Below are 26,716 nucleotides of genomic sequence, written 5' to 3'. Positions count from 1 at the left end.
GCATCAATGCATAAATTCTATACATGTTTACATAATCCAATTAATTAATTTTTACAAACATTTAAAAATATTTTCTAACATTCACAAATTTAATTTATTTGAAATTTGAAAAAAATCACAAACATTGAAAAACTACCCACAATTTTAACTTCAAAGGTAGACATCAAACACCACTAAACGAGAACCTTATCTTCTAGAAAGTCAAACGCCATTTAGCTTTTCTTTGTTTACCTTGCGAACGCGATCAAAGGCTACAAAAACCTAGCTGTGGACTGTGCGAAGTCTGCGGTAAGTTAAACGACAGGCAAGTTATCATGCAGCAGTGAAATATAGGCACACAGATAGCTTGCAGGAAAATATCAGAATCAGAGTGAGAGAGCAGCTGTGAAAGGACCCAGGGCAACTTTTGGAGAAATGTGTGGCACATGTGCCGGGCGCAGGGAAAGGAGGGATTATCTATTTCAGGCTATGGGTAACAGAATGCGAGACGATTCGCTCTGTGGTGACGTAGTTGGATAGCAGTTAATGAAAACCAATTGATTGTTCAGTTCTGCAGGACTTGCAGTTGACAAAGGTACCATGAAATCTACTAATTTTTCCATGGTGGGGTGTTTCCACTATGCAAGATTGATTGGCCTGTTCAAATGACCAGAGCTGCTTGGAGGATTGAATATGGGGGGACTAGTGCATGTATCAAATTAACGTTGTTGTCACATGGTGGATCATTCCGGCATGCAAGATAGATTGGCCTGTTCAGATGGCCAGAGCTGCTCGGAGGACTGAACATGCTGGGACTGGTGCATGTATCAAACTAACATTGTCGTTAAAGTGTGGCATTCTAACTGTCAAAATTGTCAAGGCGAAGTGAACAAGCGGAATCTATTCTTAAGATATGCATGCCTGAAATGGCACATTTATAGGCAAAGACTCAATGGCCCCCTTTATAGAGGTCGCGGGAATTTTGTCTTGCCAAAACTCAAATGGCTGGAATTTAAGTATCTCCCTCTAGCGCGGAGCTAGCTATCTCCATTTGCACCCGGTTCTTTTGCTCAACCACTCCAATACATTGAGGGGTGTAAGGAATGGAGACCTGATGCTTGATGCCTTTGTCCTTCCAAAACTTTTGCCCCATTATTACTTTGAGTACTCCTCTAAATGCACATTTGATGAAGGAGGGATGGGAAGGATTTGAGAATTAGTAGCTCAAAGATCATGCTCAAATTGAAATAAAAGTATCAGGTGTAGCCATATATATTTTTCTGCTTCCTAGAAGGAGCAACAAAGAGGGGTTTTGGCTCATACACATCAAATGGATTAAATAAACCTAACACCAAGCTTGGCTGAGATGAAGGTGATGGTTACTAGTCGTCTAGAATGATCCCAAAAGTGGTATGTCCTCCCCAAGCTGAGAGGTGGCCATCCTCGCCAGTTGAATGCCATGGCTGATATGCACCTCCCTCAAGTGTGTATGTGGGTAAGTCGTTGGTAGCACGTGCTAAAGTAGATGGAGGAATATGTTGAGGAGTGTAGAGAAAACATTGAGCATGTACGAACATGACTAATACATAATCAACTTAGACAAGAACACATAGGGAAAAGGAGAAACTTATGACGTATCACCTTGATTTAGTACTTTCTATTTTACTTTGATTGCTTCAAGGTAGACAGAGATCCTTAAGTGGGAGGAGTTGGTTATGATGGTCTTGAATTGGGAGGAGTAGCTCAAAGGTCAAATCCTCCAAAGACAAAGGCTTTGGCAAGTCAATCTTTCTAAAAGAAGAGGAAGGACAATAAGGAGGAGGAGGAGAAACCCAAGAAAGAAAAGGAGTCTACTTGCCACATTTGTGGTAGGACAAGTCGTTGAAAGAAGAATTGTTGCGATAAGGACAAGAAGATTCAAGGACAACAAAAAGGAGAAATTTATACAAAGGACTCAGGAGTGGTGGCTATTCCTTTATCAAGAGCTTTCCTACATTTGGAGGTGATTGAGAATTCTACACCAATGGCTTTTGGTGCAACGATGTGGACAATGGCGCTTCTTGTCACATGACTCTTTCCCTTGATGGCATTGCCCATGTGTAATATTTGCAAAGGCAATTCTGATTGGAGATAGTTTGTCAGTTTCTATCAAAGGCAAGGATGACATGCACCTGATTCCGGATGCCCATGGTGGTGTCCATACATTAGAGGCTCTTTATGTGTTGGGCTTAGGCTATCGTCTATTTGCAAGGCATGAGGAGAATGGAGTCTACAAGAGGTGGACTTTTTCGGACTCTTCTTCTTTCTTCTTAGACATAGACCGATGCTACCTGAACTATGAGTACCTTCAGAAGCTGGCTTGTAGGCATTTTGTTTTGGATTGCTAGATGTTGGGGTGATCTACCTACCATGTGTATCTTGCATACGAGGCAAAGAACATAGAGATGTGATTCCCTACAAGGCCTTGTGGAGGGCAAAGGATCCCTTGGAGCTTGTTTTAATGGACATATGTGGAATGGTGAGGATAGAGTCTCTTAAGGGGAGTTTGTATTTTATGCTAATTGACAAATTTAGCAAGATGACATGGGCGTATTTCTTGGAGCTCAAATTAGAAGCATTCTCGTATTTCAAGTATTGATTCATCTTCGAGGAGAATTGGTTTGGCTAGAAACTAAAGACCTTGCAATTCGACAAAGTTAGAGAGTTTATCTCCAACAAATTTGCTCGATTTTGTATAGATTGTGGCATTTGTCAAGAGTTTGCCAACACGAACACACCTTAGGAGAATGGCAAATTGGAGCAAAAGAGCTAGAGCGATCAAGATGGCTTGTACACTGTGTTGGTTTCTTCAATGGAATGGTGTGTCCCATGTGGAGTGTTCATCCTTCCTACAAAATCAATAGATTTGTGTACCAAATCTAAAGGGGATAAGAAAGATTTACCTTCTAGTAGCTTTAACAGCTCGGTACATGAGGATAAGATTGTACTTGGCTCGTATGATCTCATATTGGTTGTAGACTCCTTGGTAGTCCAGTGTTTCTGCTCTTATGTCGGATCCTTGCGGAGCAAGCTATGAAGCCTACTCCTACTCGAGTCTTTGCATGGAGGGTTTTGCAGATTGAAGGGGTGTACACATGTTCAAAGCCATCTTTTCTCTGTGAACCTATTATTGATGACGAGCTCTTCAATCAAAAGCCTAGCTCTCTTCAGTTCGTATAACAAAGCACAGACTGATACAGAACATAGTTAGGGTTAGTGTAACTTAGAGACAACAAACACTGAAGAAGATAACGAATAAATGAATGAATGCTGAATATATATGATGCTCAATGCAGTAAACACACTATACAAAGGTGGAATATTGACCCTTGAACTGCCACATCTCAAGGACTGGGGCAGAGAGTATGAGCAAGAGAGTGTGCTATAGTGTGATGGATCCTGAAATGTAGTAGACAGCCTATGTGAATGTCTGGCAGTAGCAAATGCAGGAGTAGGGAGTTGGAATAGTGGATGGGCAGCAAATAGTGGAGTTTTGTCAGGAGAAGAGCAAGCGACAGCTGCAACACCAAAATGCAGCGATAGATGATGATGTAGCAGCTGTACGACAGCCAGAACAATAAAACATAGCAGATTTCCCCGACAGGACCTACGGAGCTGCGTGTGGACAACCAGAGTGCCCTTTCTCTGGCAAAGAACCCGGTGTTTCATGCTCACACGAAGCACATTGAGGTTCAGTACCACTATGTTCGAGAGCGGATCGTGGATTCGGAGCTGGCTGTGGCCTATTGTCCCACCGCGGACAATGCGGCTGATCTCTTCACGAAGCCTTTGCCTCAGGCTTCTTTGCTTCATCACATGTGGTTGTTAGGTCTTTAGACCCTCCCAGGATCTGAGAGGGGGTGTTAGCCTGCTCTATTTCAGTATCAGTCTGTCATCTCCTGGTTGTGAGCTCCTGTCAGAGTCTGGCAGGAGACAGAGGAGCTCTGTCAGTTTAGGTATAGCTGTTTTTTGTGGCAGTCAGCCTTTAGAGGCTGCTTGTTGGTGCAGTCGGCCAGTTCGGCCAAGTCGGCTAGTTTCTAGCCAAGTCGGCCAGTTTTTTGGCTAGTCGGCCAGTTTTATGGCTGGGGGGCTATATATAGCAGCCCCCCCCATCAGCCATACACATTGTTTTCGCAGGTTCAGCACAGTCTCTCTCCTCTCCCACTCTGGCATCGGTTCTGCCCTTGTTTCCAGCCTGATCTGGTGCCCTCACTGACGCTTTGGGCTGCGTGCAGGGACTGATCAGTCCATTTCAGAGTATTCAGCATTCATTTCAGTCAGTGCAGATTTTCTTCCTTCATTCTCTGCTTTCTCTCTCCCTCTTCTCTATGTTCGTGTTTTCTTCTTCCGTTGCGCACTCTCACAGGGTAAGCTTGTACTATTTTGTGATGTGTTGGGTATACCATCCCTACTTGCATCTTTTGGGTCAAAGTTACTTAATGGGCCGCCATCCCTAAAATTAACTTTCCATCACCTCCCCCCCCCCCCCCCCCCCCTGTTAGAAGTGGTGCAGCAATGGAAGCATAAACATGTGCTGAAATAAACTGCTAAACACAAGACAAAAGAAAAGAAAGAGATAACACAATACAGATGAGAACTCAGATGTATGCTCGGGAAATGGAATCCATATACCAAGACATGAGACAGTACATATACAATGTGAGTCACCGGCTGTGGAGGCACTGGCACTTGCTCCCTCTCTCCAAGAACTGTCCAGTAATGAATGAATAAGTGGAGGAGGGAGTCAGACAATATATAGGACAAATAAATGCCCAAAATATGACTGATCGGCCAGCATTAAATGCTGGCCGACTAGTTGCAAATAATGCCTAAACCATAATAAACAATGGCAAATAAAATGCCTAAAAATGTCTCTGTGCCCAGCCTGTCGTACCACAAGTACAGACTCAACCATGAATTGACTAATCAGCTAACACCCTCTCTCAAATCATGGGTGATCTGATACAATACAATATACAATGATAATGTTGCATCATAGTACATACAACAATGTCCACCAGAGCAGAACCATGGATACCCAAGTAGTGGGTGTGCAAGCCACCACCAAGGTGCCTTGGTGTCGATGTCGATCGTACCAGCTCTTGAAGATAGAGAAGATCATAGCAGCTCTCAATGTCTGTTAACAATGCCCCTGATGTAGCATACGTGACTATCTTGTCACCAACGCCGCAGTGCAAAAATGACCATGGATTCCTCATCTTTGACTAGACCGCCAAAGTGTTCCCTCATGTGAGCTCCAGACGAAAGCCACCTGCTCTCTGTCAAGTAACTAGGCCATCATGAACCTGGATGTCAATCCCAGCTCCAGGATTTGTACCTTCTAGACTTCGGTCTATGCGTCAGGGATGTTTCTCTCTGGATCCTGTGCATCTGTATAGAAATATAGATGAGGCGTGGTTGCCCCATCTCACCACCCTCTCACACTCCCTCTCTGGCACTGGAGAGTCGTGAGGAATGACCTCATCACCACCACTAGAAAGCAGCTGAGGAAGGGGCCACTAAGCCCTTCCCACTATCCGAAGAAGAGGATCCTGTCCGCACCTTGTTGGACTTTGCCTTGGCTAGAGGAGCCGAATCAAAATCTGAGGTAGATGATGACTCATCAGAGGAGTCCGCATCCCGCTTCGCCTTCTGTTCCTGTTTCTTCCTGGAAGCCGCTAACTCTTTGCAGTCCTTCTGTAAATGACCTTTCTTGCCACAGTGATAACACTGGGCCTTCGACTTCTTTGTCTTCAAACCCCTCTCTAAAACTGCAAAAGCCTCACTGGAATCTCCATGTAGCATATCATTAGTAGATGTGCACAAAGGAGCCATTTGGAGAGGATGTAGAACAGAAGTAGAGAAAAGAAGGTATTTGGAGAGGGAACACAGCCAAAACACGAGCACAGACTACAAAAACCAAAAGTTCATATACAGTATAACCCAAAATCTGATCAAAAGAAGACAAAGGCTGCTGTTAGAAGTCAAAAAATTGGTTCAAAATTGCCAGAAACAGCAAAAACGGCCTGTTTTGCCAGTCGCCCAGCCCAAAAGAGTGCTGAAAACAGCAAAACGCAGGCTGTACACTGCATAAACAGGTGTAGGGAACTGTTGCCAGCAGCTTGATGATGAAAACACAGGCTGAAACAGATGGACAGGCTGTATGGATGCTGACATCAGCAAAAAACGCAGGTAAAACTGGTTGCCTGATGGGAGCAGCAGCTGCCTGATCAGCAAGAGGGAAAACAGTCCTGAAATCAACAACAAAACACAATAGAAACACGAATCCTAAAATCTAATACCATGTCAGAAGTGGTGCAACAGTGGAAGCATAAACATGCGCTGAAATAAACTGCTGAACACAAGACAAAAGAAAAGAAAGAGATAACACAATACAGATGAGAACTTAGATGTATGCTCGAGAAATGGAATCCATATACCAAGACATGAGACAATACAGATACAATGTGAGTTACCGGCTGTGGAGGCATTGGCACCTGCTCCCTCTCTCCAAGAACTATCCAGTGATGAATGAATAAGTGGAGGAGGGAGCCAGACAATATATAGGACAAATAAATGCCCAAAATATGATTGATCGGCCAGCATTAAATGCTGGCCGACTAGTTGCAAATAATGCCTAAACCATAATAAACAATGGCAAATAAAATGCCTAAAAATGTCTATGTGCCCAACCTGCCGTACCACAAGTACAGACTCAACCATGAACTGACTAATCTGCTAATCCCCCCCCCCCCCCCCCCCAAGAAAAAAGTTTCAGTGTGGTTCCATCCTTCTTTGTAGGGCTTGGTAGGCCACTAGGTAGCTAACGAGCACCCTTTGTCCGATGCCTTGTTCTCTCTGTGGTAATTACTTGGGCTTTCTTGGTAAGATAACCATCGCCTCTGTAGACTTGGTAGGCCATTGAGTAGCCGACGTGCACCCTTTGTCCGATGCCTTGATTGCTTTGGGTGGGACGCCTTGGGGTAAACATTGGCAGTATTACCTTTTAGGCTTAGTTTTGGGCTTGAGAAAACACGCTTTACATTTGATTAGCATTTTGAAACAGCCCCAAAACATGCTTAATTAATGAAAAACACAAATTTAGTGCGTGGTTCGATAGAGCTTCAGTGGTCCCCCAAAACCCTAAATTTTTGGGGCACCCACATCAGCCACTTACCATATGCTGTCCAGCCATCATCGACTGCCCTAGGCGGCCCATTTTCAGCCATTGCCTTGCTGTTTGAAGGTCTCCATTTACTACGCCATCTTAGTGCTTGATGAGACTGTGTTTTCAGTATCTAGAGCCAGGCCACAAGCTGTTGCCATCTCTTCCACTGGGTGACTGCTGCAGTACCTACGTTTTTGCTGTCCAACAAGCTGTCTATATGAGCAAACACCTCTCTTGTTATCGCTTGATAGTTCTTTGCCTCGGGTGATCAATTTTTTGCCTTTTGCTTGTGGTATATTGCTGCGTCTACTAGATTTCAGTCTCTGGTTGCTGTGTTTTGGTGACTAGCATGCTACCCTTCATTATTCAGCATTCTCTCATCTTTGAGTGGTGGTTACTACATTTGGAATCCATCTTCGGTGGACGTCACTCTTTCTTCTCTTTGTGTTTGTCTTTGTGTTTTGTATTTTGCATTTAGGGTTTGAGTTTTGCTTGTCTTTGTTGGAGTTTTTGTGTTTCAGTCTTGGTTTTACATGCTATGTTTCCTTAGTGCAAACCTTAGCATATCTTCACATGGACAACAAATACAGGGTGCTAGCAGTTTGCAAAACAAGATGGGAGTGAGTGGTGGGTGGCCTATCTCCTATAGATGGATGGGCCTGTGAAGATATGCTAGGGTTTGCACTGAGGAAACACATCATGTAAAGATTGAAATACAAAAACTCAAATAGAGACAAGCAAAACTCAAACTCTAAACGCAAAATGCAAAACACAAAACTCAAACACAGAGACAAACATAGAGAGAAGAAATTGTGAAGTGAATGAATGTTGTAAATGAATGTAAGAGTGTACAGAATGCCCAAGGGCAAAGTAGTGTAATGTCGGAGAGTGACGTTTGTCGAGAGATGGATCCCAAGTGTAGTAACTACTAGTCAGAGATGAGAGAGTGCCAAGGCAGAGAACGAGCGATAACAAGAGAGGTATTTGCGGATGTAGATGGCTTGTTGGATAGCAAAAACACAGGTCTTTCAACAGTTGTTCAGTGGGAGAGATTGTTGTGCTAAGAAATGCACTTAGCCACTTAAATAGCCCCAAAACATGCTTATTTTAGGCTTATTTTAGCCAAAACCCTAAAACGGGGAGCGGATCTAGAAGTTAAGTGGAAGAGGATCTAGAACCCTAATTTTCTATAAATTGGCAGCCAACCCTCCACTCTTTCACAATCTCGTTTTTCAGGTTTCAGGTGTTACCAGCTTGTTGCCCATACCCCGGTCACGGAGAACATCTCAGCCCTTGTTGTCCATCACAGTTCCCTATAGTTTGGCGCCTGTTTTCAGCCCTGCACACGCTGATTGTTGCTATTTCTGCCTGGTAACTGACTGTTGTTCATCTATACTGCTGTCGTACAGCCTGCCACGCCAGCAAACTGCTGTGTTTGCAGGCTCCAGCTGCCGCCCTGACAGTTTTCTCTCTCTTGTTTGCAGTCGTTGTAGTCTTTCTCTCTCCTGCAGGCTGTCTTGCCTGCGTTTTCAGTCCTTCTCTCTTCTGCAAGCTGTCATGCCTGCGTTTTTAGTCTTTCTCTCTCCTGCAGGCTCCATTTTTAGTCTTTCTCTCTCTTGCAGGCTGTCTTGCCTGCGTTTTCAGTCTTTCTTTCTCCTGTAGGCTTCGTTTTTAGTCTTTCTCTCTCCTCTCTTGCAGGCTGTCCTGCCTGCGTTTTTAGTCTTTCTCTCTCTTGCAAGCTCCGTTTTTAGTATTTCTCTCTCCTCACTGCTGTCTGTATCAGATCCAGCTTCTCACTGTTGCGTTTGCTGGTGTTCGACATCCAGAGGCTGCCTTGCTGCAATTCGGGATCCGTTCGGAGTACGACACACTCTCGAGCTCATTACCCCTGCCTTGATCCTAGAGATACAGGAATTCGAGGTCCAGTATTCATTCACTGCATAGTGTGTTTGTTGCATGAGCATCGTATTATTAGTAGTCATATCATTTCATTTATTCACTGTGTTTATTGTCTCTGAGTTACTCTAACCCTAACCTTAACTGTGTTCTTTTTATCAGTTAGTGCTTTGTCGTACGGTTTCTGTTTATGTTTCTGTGTTAGGGTATTTTTCTTTACATGGTATCAGAGCCTGGTACTCTTTGAGAAGCCTAGGCCTTTGATCTGAAAGCTCTTTGCAAGAAGCAAGAACAATAGTAGGTTCAAATGACTTCGAACACATCAACACCGATTCAGTCTCCAGATCAGCCTATGCTGAGAACCAAGCGAGAGTGGGCCGATCAGCTTGCTCCACAAAGTTTCGATATGGTGGGAGAAACATCTGAGTACATGGAAGAAAAGATAGGCAAGCTGACCTATGAGGAATATAAATTGATCATAGCCTATCGATAAAAGAAGATTAAGGAGCTCGACCGAATGATTGCCCTTCAAGAAAAGCTTTTAAATGAAGGTATGCATGGATTTCACTCTTCAGATATTGCGCGTAAGTTTGATGATGTTGCAGGGCCGTCAAGACCTCCATCAGGGATGGGTCCCCCTCTCGGAGAGCAAGATCCGGAGTATGGTCCATTTTTTCAGACTCTTCTATCCTCTTCGGTGCAAGGTACTTTTGATTCGTCTTTTGTGTCTTCTTCTTTTATCTCTTTTGTTTTGCAATATACTGGTAGAGATCATGTGGAAGAAAGAGTCCAGTCTGTTGACCACGGAAAAGGTCCTCTAGAGGACCAATTCTTGTATGTTAACACACGTCACGGGGATTATAAGAAAAAGCCAGGTAACTCTTCTTCTGTCCTTCCTTCTCTTCCGTCTACTTCACATAATTAGATTGAATTTGGTGTTCCTTTCACTTCATTACATGGTGTATTATTATCTTCATAGTTTCATTTTCAATCTTTAAATGATAAAAATGAATATAAAGAATTTGCACCTCATACATCTTACTCTCAAAACCCACCCATCCCACCACATTCTTCCGCTGATTCACCACTTCCATTTGCACCATTTATATTTTCATTTCAGACACCTCATGTCACTCCGCACATTACACCGGGGGGTTATGGAAACATAGGCACATCCTTTAGGACCTCATCCTTCCCTCAGCCAGGTGGTGTTCCACCTACCTCATATACACTTTTGGGATCATTGCAGCCTGGGTATCCCACTCAGTCTCTCCCGAGTGTGAATCAGTTGCCTCCACAGTTTGCCTCCATGACATTGCCTAGTGGATCTTCTGGTCATAATGCTGTGTCCTAGCCTTACTTTGGACAAGGCTACTGTGTCCTAGTGCCTCCAACTACACCGGCACCTTATGGAAACATTCATGTTCCAGTGTCTCCGCATCAATCGGCACTCATTGGACACTCACAGCCTACTTCTGCCTACCCACCTCTTCCCTCTCCTTCTTACTCTTATCAGACACTCTCACCTCCACCATCTTTCCCACCATCATCTTACTCCACCCACCCGACATCTCATGGTTCTAGCTCATCTTCTGCCAAGAATGCATTTAATGACAAGACTCGTTTTAACGGGTCAAACTTTACTACTTGGTCGAATTTGATGAGACATGTCTTTGATTCACAGTACCTATGGGATCTAGTGTAGGGGTTGGAACCCCAAACGGATCCCACATTTGTTCCATACGAGGTCGTCCACTCATGGAAGGCTAGGAATGCCTCCACTATTGTCGAGCTGATGTAGGGCTTATTGCCAGAGTTTCATTCTTAGCTTCAGCATTTTGACTTAGCGTCAGAGCGATGCACACTTGACTGACCGCTATGCGGCTCGAGATAGGACCCGTCGTATTAATCTTGACCATGAGCTTCAACTTTTCAAAGTCATTGCCTCAATCTGCTTGCGAATGATACTGCTAATCTCGTCAGGCCGAATATTTATTACCATTAGCATCTGTTAAGTATATTCCTGGGATGACTTGAAAGTCAAGTTGGCTGAGTATCGGCGTCTCCTCGTTGAATTCTCCACTACGGGAACTCCCAAGTCCTCTGACGATCAGGTCACATTGTCCCTAAATAAACTCCCCAAGAAATACTTCAATTTTGTGGAAGGAATAGTTTCAAAGTCTACCATGCCTACATTCTATGAATTTAAGTGTCAGCTGTTGCGTTACGCACGGTTGTTCGATCAGTTTCATATGAATTCCTCTTCAGAGGGGGCTATTCTTACTTATTCTCAGAAAGGGCAACAAGGGAAGTGCAAACCAAACCAAACCTCCACTCAAAATCAAAATCAATCTCAAAAGCTAAATCAATTTGGGGATTCTCAAGGAAACTCCCAGTCACAACTCAAACCTGGGTGGCAGAATGTACCTAAAAAGAATAGGTATTGTCAATATTGTCAAAAGGCTGGCCATTTTGACGACGAGTGTCGATCAAAGGCACGAGACACAACACCAAAACCTAAGTCTCAAATCCCCGTCCCTCAGTTGGGCAACCCCCAAGAGGGGAGGCAGGGTGATGGCAAGGGGCAGTTTAAAGGTCAGACTCACACTGCTACCGCACAATCATCTCAGTTGACAACGTTCTCAACTCCAGAGGGCTTGTCTAACTGGTCTGCAGAGGCCCATATCGTCTCCATAGAGACATTAGATGCGAGTCTCGTCCACATCTGTTAGTTGTCTCCCGACGAGGTTACTGCAGAGGCCCACACATCACAGCCAAGCACTTCAGTTCCAGTTTGGATTGTGGACAGTGAAGCTACACATCACATGACTCCTATAGAGGACATTTTCTGTACTTGAGCCCCTGCAGCCGGGCGGATCCGTGTGTAGGAAACAACTCCTCGGTCAAGATTCAGGCTTATGGTTGCGTCAGTTTTGCCACTGATAGGGGTCCGGATCTGGCTTTGCTGGACAATGTATATCATGTCCCTCAGCTTGGGATGAACTTGTTATCTGTTCAGCAGCTTTGCCGGTTGGGGCAAGCAATTTTCTTTACAGCGACCACAGTTGAGGTCCTTGACTCTCTGACTGGTTTAGTGATTGCTCATGGTGAGGCACAGCCTAATAGTCTATACCGCATGTCACACTTTCTAACCGAGCTGACCATCGAAGGCTCCGTGTTCTATAGCTTCTAGGCCTTAGCCACATCTCGGGAGCCTACACACAATGAGCGTCTTTGACATTTTCGCTTAGGGCATCTTGGTTATGACTCACTTTATGAGTTGTCACACCGTGAGCTGGTTGAGGGCCTTCCATGCCTGAAGCTAGCTCGAGATGTCTGTAAAGCCTGTCAGCTCGGGAAGTAGCACCGTATTCCATTTCCTCAGCAGTCTACACATAGAGCTGAGGAGTCTCTTAGATTGATTCACGTTGATCTTTATGGGCCGACATCCACTGTTGCTTTGAACGGCGCGCTGTACTTCTTTTTGATAGTGGATGATCATTCTCGATACATATGGGTGTACTTCCTCAAGTATAAGTTAGATGCTTTCACATATTTTTCTGCTTGGGTATTGCTGGTTCATAACTAGATTGGTTGTAGTGTTGAGTGCATGAGGAGTGATAGCGATGGTGAGTTTATCTCCCACGAGTTTTTCGAGTTTCTACAGAAGCATGGCATTTCTCGCCAGCTCACCTCTACCAACTCCCCCTCTCAAAATGGAGTCGTAGAGCGTAGAAACCGCACAGTCATGGAAATGGCATGCTTTATGCTGTTCGCAGCAGAGCTTCCTGAGCGCCTTTGGGTCGAGGCTGTTAACACTTAGGTGTACATCCTCAACCGGTGCTCGACTGCGGTTCTTCCTCAGAAGACCCCGTATGAGACATTTTTTGGCTCTCGGCCTATTATTTTCCATTTCAGAGTCTTCGGGTATCGTGCACACACACACACGCCTGATGACAGATAGGAAAGCTTACTCCCCGAGCTGATCTCCTTATTTTTGTGGGATATTCCTCTGAAGCGAAAGCCTATCGTTCTGTTGGTAGCATAACACATGGTAGTTCTCCTCAAGGCAGTTTCCCTACCCTTGCTTGCTTGCTTTGCTTGTCTTGCTAAGCCCACCGTTTTTTTTGCCTCTCACATATTCAACACATGATTGGCACATACACTCACTTTTATCATCCTTAGGCCCTTATCCTCGTCAGTGCGAGGGATTGGCTTGCTAGTTTTGTGACTAACTTGGGTTTAAAACTCTCTTTATCTTTTCTTATTTGTCACTTAATCGACCGCTGCTCCTATATTACTAATGTATTTTCAAAACACTTTTCTAAAAAGAAAAAAGAAAAGAAAACAAACAAGTCCATTGTTGATTCCATCCGCCTTTGTAGGCCTTGGTAGGCCCTTGGGCAGCCGACGAGCACCCTTGGTCCGATGCCCTAACCTCTCTGGGGTGATCACTTGGGCTCCCTTGGTAAGATATCCATCGTCTCTGTAGTCTTGGTAGGCCACTGGGCAGCCGACGTGCACATTTTGTTCGATGCCTTGACTGCTTTGGGATGGGACGCCTTGAAATAAATCAAAATTTAGGTTGGCCTACTTTTCTCGCTCTATTTTGGGTCTGAGAGGGTGTGTTGTGCTAAGAAATGCACTTAGCCACTTAAACAGCTCCAAAACATACTTATTTTAGGCTTATTTTAGCCAAAATCCTAAAATGGAGAGCAGATCGAGAAAGTTAAGTGGAAGAGGAACTAGAACCCTAATTTTTTATAAATTGGCAGCCAGCCCTCCACTCTTACAATCTCGTTTTTGCAGGTTTCAGGTGTTACCAGCTTGCTGTCCACACCCCGGTCACGGAGGATATCTTAGCTCTTGCTGTCCATCACTGTTCCCTATAGTTTGGCGCCTGTTTCCAACCCTCCACACGCTGATTGCTGCTATTTTTGCCTAGCGGCTGACTGCTATTCATCTGCACTGCTGTCGTACAGCCTGCCACGCCAGCAAATTGCTGCGTTTGCAGGCTCCAATTGCCGCCCTGACAGTTTTCTCTCTCTTATCTGTAATCGCTGTAGCCTTTCTCTCTCCTTAGGCTGTCCTGTCTACGTTTTCAATCTTTCTCTCTTGCAAGCTATCTTGCCTGCGTTTTCAGTCTTTCTCTTGCAGGCTATCTTGCCTGCGTTTTTAGTCTTTCTCTCTCCTGCAGGCTGTCTTGCCTGCGTTTTTAGTATTTCTCTCTCTTGCAGGCTGTGCTTTTAGTTTTTCTCTCTCCTACAGGCTCCGTTTTTAGTATTTCTCTCTCCTCACTGCTGTCTGTATCAGATCCAGCTTCTCACTGCTGCGTTTGCTGGTGTTCGACATCCAGAGGTTGCCTTGCTGCAATTCGGGATCCGTTCGGAGTACGACACACTCTCGAGCTCATTATCCCTACCTTGATCCTAGAGATACAGGAGTTCGAGGTCCAGTATTCATTCACTGCATAGTGTGTTTGTTGCATGAGCATCGTATTATTAGTAGTCATATTATTTCATTTATTCACTGTGTTTATTGTCTCTGAGTTACTCTAACCCTAACCTTAACTGTGTTCTTTTTATCAATTAGTGCTTTGTCGTACGGTTTCTGTTTATGTTTCTGTGTTAGGGTATTTTTCTTTACAGAGATGACATCAACCTGTTGCTAGGCACCAGATGTTGAAAACATAGGTTGATTAGGTGCTATGATGATGTAGCAAATGGAGACCTTCTAAGGCAATGGCTGAAAATAGGTTGCCTAGGGCTGGATAGTGATGGGCTATAGTCATGATGATTGGACAACCGATGCTAGATTGTTGATGGTTGAAATCTCCATGGTAGAGTGAGAAACTTGCACAAAAGGATAAGGTTGAATGATGGGCAATCTATCTATTTATAGATATTGAAGGGTGTCCCAAAAAATTAGGGTTTTGGGGAACCATTGAAACTCTCTTGAATCGTGCACCAAGTTTGCATTTTTCATTAATTAAGTGTATTTTGGGGTTGTTTAAAAATGCTAATCAGCTATAAAGCATGTTTTAGCTCAATAGGGTCTAGCTTATGAGACATAGACACTCTCTAGGATCATGTTTCTTTTTAATGAAAGTTTGCTAATTTTGATTTTTGGGACTGTCATTAGAGCTAATTAAGTTATAATGCATTTTTAAGCTCAATATCAGGTTCATATAATCCTTTTGGTTTTTGTGAATCATAGTTTTTTTTTGTTACTGTTGGTTTGTAGGATGCACTTCTAGTTAACATGGAGACCATGATTGGTATTAATATGTTAATGTGCATAGAGGAGGCTCTAGATGTAGACAGACATCTTTAGGTTATGGGTATACCCGTTACATTACCTTTTGCTTCATTTGAGCATATTGTTGGTGCTAATAAATCACAATTCCCTCTCCCTCCCTCTTCTCATGATAATTTAGAATATCTTTCTTTTGCTTTTAGTAGCTTAGGATTAGATTCTACAGTGCATCATCCACATTAGATTCAATTCCTTGGATGTCAAGTACAATAGGATTAGAATCTTTTCTTTTTGCTTCAAGTTTATTCTCATTGTGAGTTTCACATGTTATTCACCCATAGGTATATGTCACTTTGCATCATGGCACTCTAGTCATGGGAATACCACTTGTACACTACATATCTCATATCTACCCGCAAGTGTGCACATCGGCCTATCTTGGGATGTCTATGTTGGGCATCCCCTCATATTCCCTTGGCCATCTATCCATTACTCCTTAGATGCAAGGATATTGTCACAAGGATGTGAAATTTTAAGATACTTTAATCTTGCCGATGAATTAATCAAATGTACAAGGTTGTTTAGCACATGTGATGCTCATGGCAATCACCTTCTCCAATAATTTCTCAAAAGATCTCAGCATTTCTCTACCATTCTTAGTAGATCTCAGCCAGATTTCATGGATAGTAGGAGGATTTTTGCTGTAAACTGTAATTTTTTGTAGAAAATAGGATTTGACAGCCACCTTGGGATCCGTTGGGTTTGATTTATGCCTACGCTCATAGAGGAGTATCGGCGATCCTTGGTAGGACACTAGGGCAGTTTTTACTCTCCTTATGAGAGGTTTTTTTCCCAAGTTATATTCTTCTTTATTTTATGTGCTTATATTATATAATTCGTTCACTTATTGTGTTTTACACCTTTCGGGTATGAATGCATACATGTTCAACAGTTAAGAGGAACCACATAGATGTGCATAGTTGAGGATAAAAATGAGTGTTTGATGGATTTAGTGACAAAATTGTTATAGAAAGATGTTGTGTATCGTTGGTCTGATAACCAGCAAAAGTCTTTTGATTTGTTGAAACATGCTTTAATACATGCACCTGTCTTGCAATTACCCGATTTTAATTAACCATTCTTTCTAATAGTCACTGATGCTAGCGGATCAGGAATAGGAGTTTTCCTCATGCAAGATTCACATGCCATAGCCTATTCTAGTTGCAAACAACCTTTTGAATTGAAGTATTCCACCTATGATAAAGAATTGTTAGTTGTAGTTCAAGCCTTATGTTAATAGAAACACTATCTGATGGAATCCGAATTTATAATTAAAACTGACCAGCAAAGTATTAAACATCTCCTTAGTCAGCCACAAAATTTTTACCATCATAAATGGGCTACTTTCATTCAAAGTTTTCATTCTCTTATTCAATATCAGCTAGGAAGAGAAAATGTTGTTGCCGATGCATTGAGTAGAAGACCAAGTATCCATAATATTTCCGTTTTAACATCGTTGATTTTCTCCAACACCTGGAAGGGCCCATAGTATCTCATACTCAACTTCGGATACAATCTTTCTCTTTCTTTCATCTTTTTCAGCCTTGCCTTTTCAAAATGTAGCAATACATAATCACCCTCTGCAAACTGCAAAGCACGTCTGCGGCGATCAGCTGCCCTCTTTTGCTTTTCTTGCGATCTTTGAAGTGCATATTTTATCTTTGCATAGGCTACATCCAAGTTTTCTACATAACGATCAGCCTCAAACATCTTATTCTTAGTTTGCAGAATAGGTGGTACCTTCTTGCTACCCTTAACCACCTTAAATGGAGCTTTGCCCGTAGAACTATGCACTGTGTTGCTGTAAGCAAACTCAACCAAGGGCAAATATTGCTCCCACTGTGTCTTGTGGTTTGAAACATAGCACCTCAAAAGATCTAACACTGTAGAATTTGCTTCCTCAAACTGACCATCTGTCTGCGGATGGAAGGATAATGAGAATTTTAGCGTGGTACCCATATTCTCAAACAAGCCCTTCCAAAATAAACTGGTCATCCAGGGGTCTTGATCACTAATGATCGACTTTGGCATATCATGATACTTAAAGATGTGTTGCAAAAACAATCGTGCCATATGATCAGTCTTTCTTTTCTTCTTCACCGAAATGAAATGGGCTTGTTTGCTAAACCTGCAAATGATAGTCCATAACCCATTATTCCTTGTAGGTGTCTTAGGAAGCTCAAAAATAAAGTCCATTGCAATGCTCTGCGAAGGCCTATCTAGAATAGGCAAGGGCTGCAATAAACCCAACATCTTTTGTCTATCATGCTTTACCTTCGGGCATACGATGCATGTCTCAACAAACTGTTCTACATCACGCCTCAAAGCTGGCCAATAAAAGAAATGCTCCACTGCCTTGATCGTGGCATCAATACCTCTGTGTCCTGCCTATGGAGAAACATGACTTTCAGTGATAACTCTAGGCCTTCACTGCTTTGTGACATAGAGTCGTCCATGCATCATCAGAAATCCATCTCTTAGTACAAAGTGTTCATGCCTTTGGCCATTGAAAAGCTGATTATAAACATTAGCAAAGTCCGAATCAACAACATATTTCTCTTTCATGGCATCCAACTCAGTGTGAAAAACCATGCTGACGACTGAAATTTGTGGCTTACGTGATAGTGTATCAGTCACAAGATTCTTTTTACCATCAATACGTACAATCTGAAAATGAAACATAGAGAGAAAATTTGCCCATCTTATATGCTTCTCTGACAACTTTGTTTGCGTTAGAAAGTATCTGAAAGTTTGATGGTCTGTTTGCACTATAAAATTAGCCCCCAACAAATAATGTTTCCATGTAGACAATGCATATGCTTCTCTGACAACTTTGTTTGCATCAGAAAGTACCTCAAAGTTTGATGGTCTGTTTGCACTATAAAATCAGCCCCCAACAAATAATGTTTCCATGTAGACAGTGCATGAATTACATCCAAGAGCTCTTTCTCATAGACCTGCAAATTCTTTTTTGCACCGTGGAGAATTCGGCTCTCATAAGCCACAACTCGGCCGTCCTGCATAAGAACAGCCCCAATGCTATTACCACATGCATCACATTGAACTATGAATGACTTCCTTAGATCGGGCAACACAAGCACAGGATCTGAAGTCATCTTTTCCTTCAACTTTTCAAATGTTGAAATTTCCACAGCTGTCCATCTAAATGGCACATCCTTCTTCTGCAAGGCATGCAATGGGGATGCAATTTTAGCAAACCCGCGTACATACTTTATGTAGTAAGAATATAAACCCGCGTACATACTTCATGTAGTAAGAACATGAACCCAAGAAGTTGCAGATTTCATGCACATTCCTCAAAGGTGGCCACGATCGTATTGCTTCAACCTTTGCAGGGTCCATGCGAATACCATCAGCCGATACAATATGCCCCAAAAAGTGGATTTCATGCAAGAAGAATTCACTTTTCTTGTCATTGATAACCAGCCTATGGTCACGCGGTTCATTGAACACACTGTCCAAGTGTTTTCATACTCTGTCTTGTTCTTTGAATAGACAATCATATCATCAAAGAAAGTGCCCATAAATCTTCTAAGTGGCCTGAAGATATGATCCATCATCCGATTAAAAGTGGCAGGAGCATTTGTAAGTTCAAAAGACATAACAAGAAACTCATACAATCCAAAAGATGTCTTGAAAGCTATCTTAGGCACATCTTCCGGTCTAATGTGTATTTGATGATACCCACTTTTCAAATCTATACGGCTAAATATAGCTGCCCCTTGCAATCTATCCATAACATCATCGATCTGAGGAATCGGAAAGCGATTCTTTATTGTGATCTTGTTTAGAGTACGATAATCAATGCACATACGCCATGAACCATCCTTTTTCTGCACCAAAAGCACTAGAGAACAAAAAGGAGACGAGCTAGGCTGAATCAACCCTTTTTCTAATAGCTCATTTATCTAACTCGTAATCTCCTGTTGGGCTCCACTAACTGTGTAGGGTAGCTTATTAGGTGGGCTACTTTTAGTGATAAGATCTATGCCATGATCTTTTGGCCTTTCAGGTGGTAGCTACCCTGGAAGTGACTAAGAGAAGCAAGTAGCATATATTTTCAAAAATGACATGCGATCCTTCTCTAACTTAGATATGTTCCCAACATTCTCACTATCATCTTTATCCTTTGTAAAAACCAAGTACACTGAAAGATGATTTTTCATTACTTTAGAAATGACAGTTGTAGATACAATAGGGATAGATTCACCTTTCAACTTTACATCAAGTGTGAGTACCTTTCTCTTATGCTGAATAGTAATCCTTTTTGCATAAGAATCAATCACTGTATGCATACGGTGATACCATTGCATACCAAGTAATACATCACAACCCTCAAGTGGAGCAATGAAGAACTCTTCGCGTCCATATATCCTTGTCTGTGCAACCAAAGCTTTCCAATGAGCGGTGTGACAGGCTCTGCATGGCCTTTATATGCCATTCCAACTTCCCCCATGGGTCCCATCTCATCCTCTCTAATGCCTAGACGGGCGGCCATGTCAATAAAGATGAAGTTGGCTCGTGTACCATTATCAAAGAAAATCAATGCATGCTGATCCCTAATTTTGCCCCATGCTTTGTACAACTCAGTAGCATCATCATTGGGCTGATCACTAACAACATTGGACACCAATCCCACTGATGTTTTGGGATTCTTTCCTTTAGAATCTCCTTGATTTTCTGATTTTCCAACTTGCTGCCTATTGGGACAGTCCCTAGCAATGCGATCCTCTTGTTCACAAACAAAACATTTATATGCAGCCATCAATTCCCTACATTGTGCCAATGTTTTCGAGCCATTTTTTTGTTGTTTTGGCCTCTTTTCAGGCTGATTTTCAGATCTTCCTCTTTTCTCAGTCTTAAACAACTTTTTATTTGGCTTTTCCCCACTCTCTAGGAAGCCCGAATCCTTCCCACGCAGCAAAGCATCGGCTGTAGTAGGAGTCTCTATAAGCTGAGACATGCTAGATACGGTGGATTTAATGCTAAAATCCCTGACTCCTTTGGGCAGCCCACAAATATATTTTTCCACTTGCTCATGAAGGGGTATGGGGCGATAAGAAGTAATAGGCAGCAATGCATCCCAAAATTTCTTATTATATTGCTCCAAATTCTTACATTTCTTAGCATCCAACTTATTCCAAGCTGTCATGATGTCTACCTCAAAGGTACTTGTCAACCAATTCGATGCAAACATTTGCTTGAATTGTATCCACGTTGACGGTGCTCTACCTTGCATCAAAAGAGTGAACCACCACTGTAATGCATTCCCTTTCAAGAAAGTGGCTGCCTTTCGAATCTTTGAGGATTCCATGGAGCTCCCCCCTAGATAGACTGCATCAAACTGTTGAATGAAAGTCAAAGCTTTCAGCCTATCTTGTATACTGCTGAAGGACTCAAATTTCACTTCTTTTCCACCCTTATCATAGTCTTTTGCTGCCCCTTTGGGTGTCAAGTTGTCATACATTGGCTGCTGCAAAAAGGGTGCATTTGGTGAATTTACATCAAAACCAACGCCAAACGGGGCATTTGCATGACCAACATTCATTTCTTGAGTCCCATAAGCATTTGGGGATGCAGATGCAGTACCAAACATGCTACTTTGTGCCCCAAGCATTAAGCCAATGCTGCCATACATAGGGTTTTGCATATTTTCAGCCATATCCGAATTCATTGGGCCTTGCACTTCATGCATTGGTTGTTGCATACCATAGGGATTTGTGCCATACATTCCCGTATGCGGTCCTTGTCCAACCATAGAATGAAAAATTGTGCTTCCACCAAAATATCCTGTCTGCCCCATCATAGTATGCACGCTTGGTTGTCCAAAATCCATTGGATTGGCACTTCCGTGATGGCCTTGCATTTGCATTCCTTGCCTCGTAGGTACCAACTGTTTTATTTCATTAGCTTCTTTGGGAGCTTCAAATGAAGAGTTTGCTATTATCTTTGGTGCATCTTGCTATCCCGAAGGTGTAGAAGACGTCTTCTTCTTCTTGCCTTTGCTGTCCTTCTTTGGAGCATTTAAAAATTGGATAAATTGAGGATCCTTTGCCAATTCAACAAAGAGATTTGTTGCTATCCTTATCCGATTCTTGAACTGGTCATCAAATTCCTCTTCACTTTGCTGGTTATCAGCCTCCTTATGCCTTGAAGACCGTGCATCTTGCCCAACAACAACATTTTCAGCTTGCTGTCCATGGTCTGAGCCTTTAGGCATTGCATTTCCTTCATTCCCATATGAACGTTCATATTGAGAGGCATCATCATTGCTTGAGTCCATCTCACTGTATGAAGACATATTGCTGTAATTTCTTAGCTAAGAGTAAAAATCAACACTAGCACAAAGCTTTGGCTTGCAATCAGGCGCTTTGGGCCCACTAAATCAAGGGATTGAGTGGTATCCCGGCAATGGAACCATGTAACCAACCTTCCCTCTGTGGATGGGTGGTAAATCCCTAATTACAACTTAATTACGGCAGCAAACAGTTAATGTAAATTTGAAAATACAAATTTACCTATTGATCTTGGACAATGCACACCTGATTGGCCCAAAATTGGTGCCCCTTTTATTGAAAAAGAAGTTGATTTACAATGGGATTCTTCCAATCCTTTTGGTATTCCAACTCCCCTTGCTGTTCAAAATCACCAGCAAGTCTTTAATCTGATTTGCCCCTTGATTCGGGCAATCAATTGGCCTTCATCCGCTTTGATGGAGATGGAAAATGCCCCAAATTTAATTATTTGCTGGTCCCTCCACTTGAATAGGCTAAAAATAGCTTCAGCCTTGTTGAATCCAAGTCTTGAAGCTTTCAATTTTTGGCACACTTCCCGAGGCTGTTGCTAAACCCTAATTTTTGCGCAAATTAGAGTTATAGTAGAGAAATAGTGGAAAAAAGCTGAATAAAAAGTTGTTTAAGGCTGAGAAAAGAGACAAATCTAAAAATTAGTCCACAACAGTTTGTAGATGCAAAGAATTGAAGAAAATCAGTCATTTACTGCTGTTGCCCTATCTCAATAGCTTGTAAATGCTATCTCTTACTGTTGAGTGGTCTTTTCCTGCCCTTGGCAGCCTTAGAAGGTCCTCCAATGGTTGCAAATCAGACCAGTAGCCTCTTCTCCCTCTCTCTTGCAGGTTGAATTTAAAAAAATGCCTCTCTCCAATCTCTAAAGACGTTTCTCAGTCTTGCACGGGCACTTTTGACAAGTGACAGCCTTCCCAAATGGTTTTTTCAATATTTTTTATAATTAAATATAAAATTTCAGCCTTTAGATACTGAAAATTAATCTAATAATTATTTCGGTGCCTTGAAAAATAATCTGAGGCCAATAATTAAATTGGCTAGGTAACTTTTATTCCCGAGTGTCTCTGCGCCATCTTTGACCATCAGATTGGGGTTAGGTACCATTAAATACTACTTCTCTAGTGTCACTAACTGAGACTTATGGCCAAATGGATGACCTAGGCCAACAACTGGCACCAGATATCACAAAGTACCTGTGTAGCATAACTTATAGCAACTTTTGCCTTTGACATCCCATGATTTCTTTGGATACCGGGCTCATAAATTTACTTTAATTCCAGTTGCATCTCAAATGCGATGGCTTTTACTTAACCATGTGATTAAAAATTAATCCACATGTTAAGTGAGGTTTCAAAAATACATGTCCTCATCATAGCTGGCCTCTTATTTGGCCTTTTATACGGCCCTAAGTCTAACCATGAGAATTTCTTCGCAGCCACTTACTTTCCTTTAGTTGGTTAGTTTGCTCTTAGAAGAAGAGCAAACAAGAAAGAACAGTGGGGTGGATGTAATAGCCTTTGAACAGGCTTTTATGGTGAGGTAGAAGGACAAGGGCAGCCAGTCTAAAAATGCTCCGTAGAGTTCTGGAAGTTCATGTACTTCACAGAGCAGTAAGAAACATGGGGGCACACGAGCCAAGAAGGGCAACTATCACTATTGCAAGAATCCAGGTCATTACATCATGGAATATAAGAAGCGTATAGCTAAGAAGGAGGAGTTAGGGATCTCTATTTCTGATGCATCTTCCATTGCTGCTGAGTCTACATCTTTTGTTGTAGACCGTGACTACTTTTTCTACACTTGCAGTTATGACTCTTCTTGGGATGATAGAGCATTTAGCTCTATTGAGGATGCTAGCACCTGGTTCTTTGACAGTGGTGCTTCTAGGCACATTACATCTTGGAGGGATATATGTTTCCTCTGTTATTGCACCTCCTGTTGGCAAGTTTGTGTAGTGTGCCAACAATGCATCTTACCTTGTTAGAGGTATTGGGGAGATTGTTTTGACAGCCATTGATGGCTCTACTCTCCGTTTACAGGATGTATTATATATGCCAAATATAAAGAAGAATTTGTTATCTGTTTCTTCTTTGGCAAAGGGTGGTATACAGGTGACATTTGATGATGTCATGGAATCTATGAGTTAGATGCTTCGGTCTATCTAGCATCACTCTTACTCCTGCTATGTCATAGACAAAGTTATGGCATGCTCGCATAGGGTATGTCAACTATTGCAGTTTGATGCTTATGCAGTGTACATAGATACTAGATAGCTTAATCTCTCTTGAAGAGACCTCCCAAGTATATTTGTGAGGGATGCATTTTGGAGAAAATGCATCGATCCTCATTTCCTTGTGATGCTGCCTTTAAGGCAATTGCCAGATTACAGATTGTGCATTCGGATGTATGCGGACCTATGTAGACAAAGTCATTAGGTGGTTGTTATTCTTTAGTCACCTTCATTGATGACTTTACTCGTTTTTGTTGGGTCTACTCATTGGTGAAAAAGTTAGAGGTGTATGATGCATTTTTGGCTTTTATTACACTTGCTGAAAATCAATCTGCCTGCAGGATTAAGACTCTCCATTCGGACTTGGGGGGGAGTACATGTCTTGCTGAATAATTTTTTGAAGCAGAAAGGCATTGTCCATTAGTATACTATTGCATATACTCCATAGTAGAATGAGGTTATAGGGAGGAAGAATCGTTCACTCATGGAGATGACTAGATATATGTTGAAAGCTAAGAGCTTGCCACATGGTTTTTGGATGGAAGCAATCATGTGTGCTTGCCATGTTTTACCATTCAGTCTATGGTTGCTTTCGCTACCCATCATGGTTGGATAGTGCATTAGCTTGATATTAAGACTGCATTTTTACATGGGGAACTTCAAGAAGTGTATGTATAGCAACCCATTGGTTTTGCAGTTGAGGGATTTGAACGCTCGATATGCAAGTTGAAAAAGGCTTTGTATGGTTTGAAGTAAGCTCCCCGAGCTTGATATGCAAAAATTGATGCCTTTTTACTCAGCCAAGGGTTCATTAACAGCTCTTAGAGTCCACTCTTAACGTATGTAAAGAGGGGGGATCCTTGCTGGTCATATGTCTTTATGTAGATGATCTTCTACTCACAGAGACACATGTTGATCAGATTTCAGCATTCAAACAAAGTTTCCAGCAAACTTTTGAGATGTCAGACTTAGGGCCTTTGCACTACTATTTGGGCATTTAGTTCATTCATGATGCTAGAGGTGTTAGATTGTCACAGTCCTGATATATTGGTAGACTTTTTGAGAGGTTTGACTCACAGGATTGCAAGCCAGTTTGCACACCAATTGAGACTGGACTCAAGCTGTCCTTGCATGATGATAGCGATTTGTTTGACATCCATACATATGCTCCAGCAGTTGGATGTCTCATTTATTTATGCAATACAAGGCCAGATATTTAGTTTGCAATTTCAGCCTTGAGCAGATATATGCACAGCCCATGCATGTCTCATTGGCAAGCTGTGAAGGGTGTTTCTCGTTACTTGCAAGGGACTAGGACTCTTGGATTGCTTTATGCCAAGGGGGGACTATTGGAACTACATGCTTACAGTGATTCAGATTGGGTTGGGGATTTTGATTCACGTCACTCTATAAGTGGAAATTTTTTCTTTCTTGGCTCATCTTGCATCTCTTGGCTTAGCAAGAAACAATCCATTGTTGCCACATCGTCTTGTGAAGTTGAATACAAGGCAACTTTCACTACCACATTTGAATGTGTATGGCTGAGACGCTTGTTGGTTGATCCTGATGTATCTGTCACAGAGCCTACTCCTTTGTTTACTAACAATTAGAGTGTCATTGCAATGGCACGGAACCTAGAGTTTCATGCATGCATGAAACACATAGAGATTCACTATCACTTTGTCAAAGAGAGGCTACATGTAGGAGATATCGGTCTTGTCTACAATCCTACCACCAGTAATGTGGCAAACATCTTCACCAAAGCTCTTCCTCATGACAAATTTGAAGCTTTCCGCAATGCTTTAAATTTGATCTCATTTGGTGATGATCCTTGTATATTGATCACTCTTCACTCTAGGGGGGTTTGTTGGGTTTGACTCACGCCTACGCTCACAGAGGAGTGTTGGTGATCCTGGGTAGGACACCTTATGAGAGGTTTTTCCACCCGGTTATATTCTTCTTTATTTTATGTGCTTATGTTACACAATTTGGGCACTTATCGTGTTTTACATCTTCTAGGTATGAACGCACATTAACAACCCTAAGGTTTAAGGGTTGTACTTTGTACTTGCACATTACGCTTTGATTATTGTATTGGGAGTTGAGTCTTCTCTCTCACACTCTCTTCATTGTCAACTGTGTACTCTTAGCTAAGCTTGATCTATCCCATCTCTCATACCCATGCCGACAGGAGAAGGCATTGTATACTGAAATCACCTGAATTTCATGCAATTGATAGGGATTTCAGATGCCAGCCCATCCATTGTGAATTGGGGCAGTATTTGGCAAATTGGTGGTTCTGTTTGTTCAAGTCCTGGGTGAAAATCAAGGGGCAACTGGCCCAATTTGCTTGCTAATTGTATGTATGCAAGGGGCTTTTGGATCAGCAAAGGAGATTGTGGAATCTCAACTTGTACACTGTCCATTAGCAATCAAAGTCAAAGAAATACCGAAAGGGGCACCAGTTTTGGGGCCAACTGGGTGTCTATTGTTCAAGATTGTTAAGGTAATGTGTGCATTTTAGTTTATGCTCAATTATTAATTGCTGTAATTAAGTGATTGATCGGGTTTTGCCGCCCTATCTGAGGAGAAAGGCTGGTTTCAAATATCCATCTTGTGATTACGATACCATTGCACTCATTGCATGGGCCCCTCATACGCAAGGATACCCATCCTTTGCTTCTCATGCGTCTATCCATCCTCCGTGGTTTACTTACACAATTAACATGCCTATGCCTAGTTAGCCTTGACACACATGGATTC

At 42.3% G+C, this 26,716-nt stretch overlaps 1 protein-coding gene across 4 annotated transcripts in view; it reads left to right on the top strand.

Moving 5' to 3' along the window:
* Window positions 1-204: 204 nt before the first annotated feature.
* LOC148038126 (pentatricopeptide repeat-containing protein At3g09040, mitochondrial-like) overlaps window positions 205-26,716 on the top strand; it is a 42,483-nt gene continuing 15,971 nt past the window's right edge. Inside the window, exon 1 of one of the 4 annotated variants that reach the window (XM_087669222.1) lies at window positions 205-288. The gene's annotated coding sequence lies outside the window, so the exon portion shown is untranslated. The other 3 variants (XM_087669228.1, XM_087669225.1, XM_087669220.1) reach the window with 3 other exon arrangements.

Source organism: Lygodium microphyllum, chromosome 3 (assembly GCF_053477565.2).
Source record: "Lygodium microphyllum isolate KBCC chromosome 3, Lygodium_microphyllum_v1.1.10, whole genome shotgun sequence".
Classification (NCBI taxonomy): domain Eukaryota; kingdom Viridiplantae; phylum Streptophyta; class Polypodiopsida; order Schizaeales; family Lygodiaceae; genus Lygodium; species Lygodium microphyllum.
The sequence above is the reverse complement of the archived record's forward strand: the minus strand, read 5'-3'. Positions and strand labels throughout refer to the sequence as shown.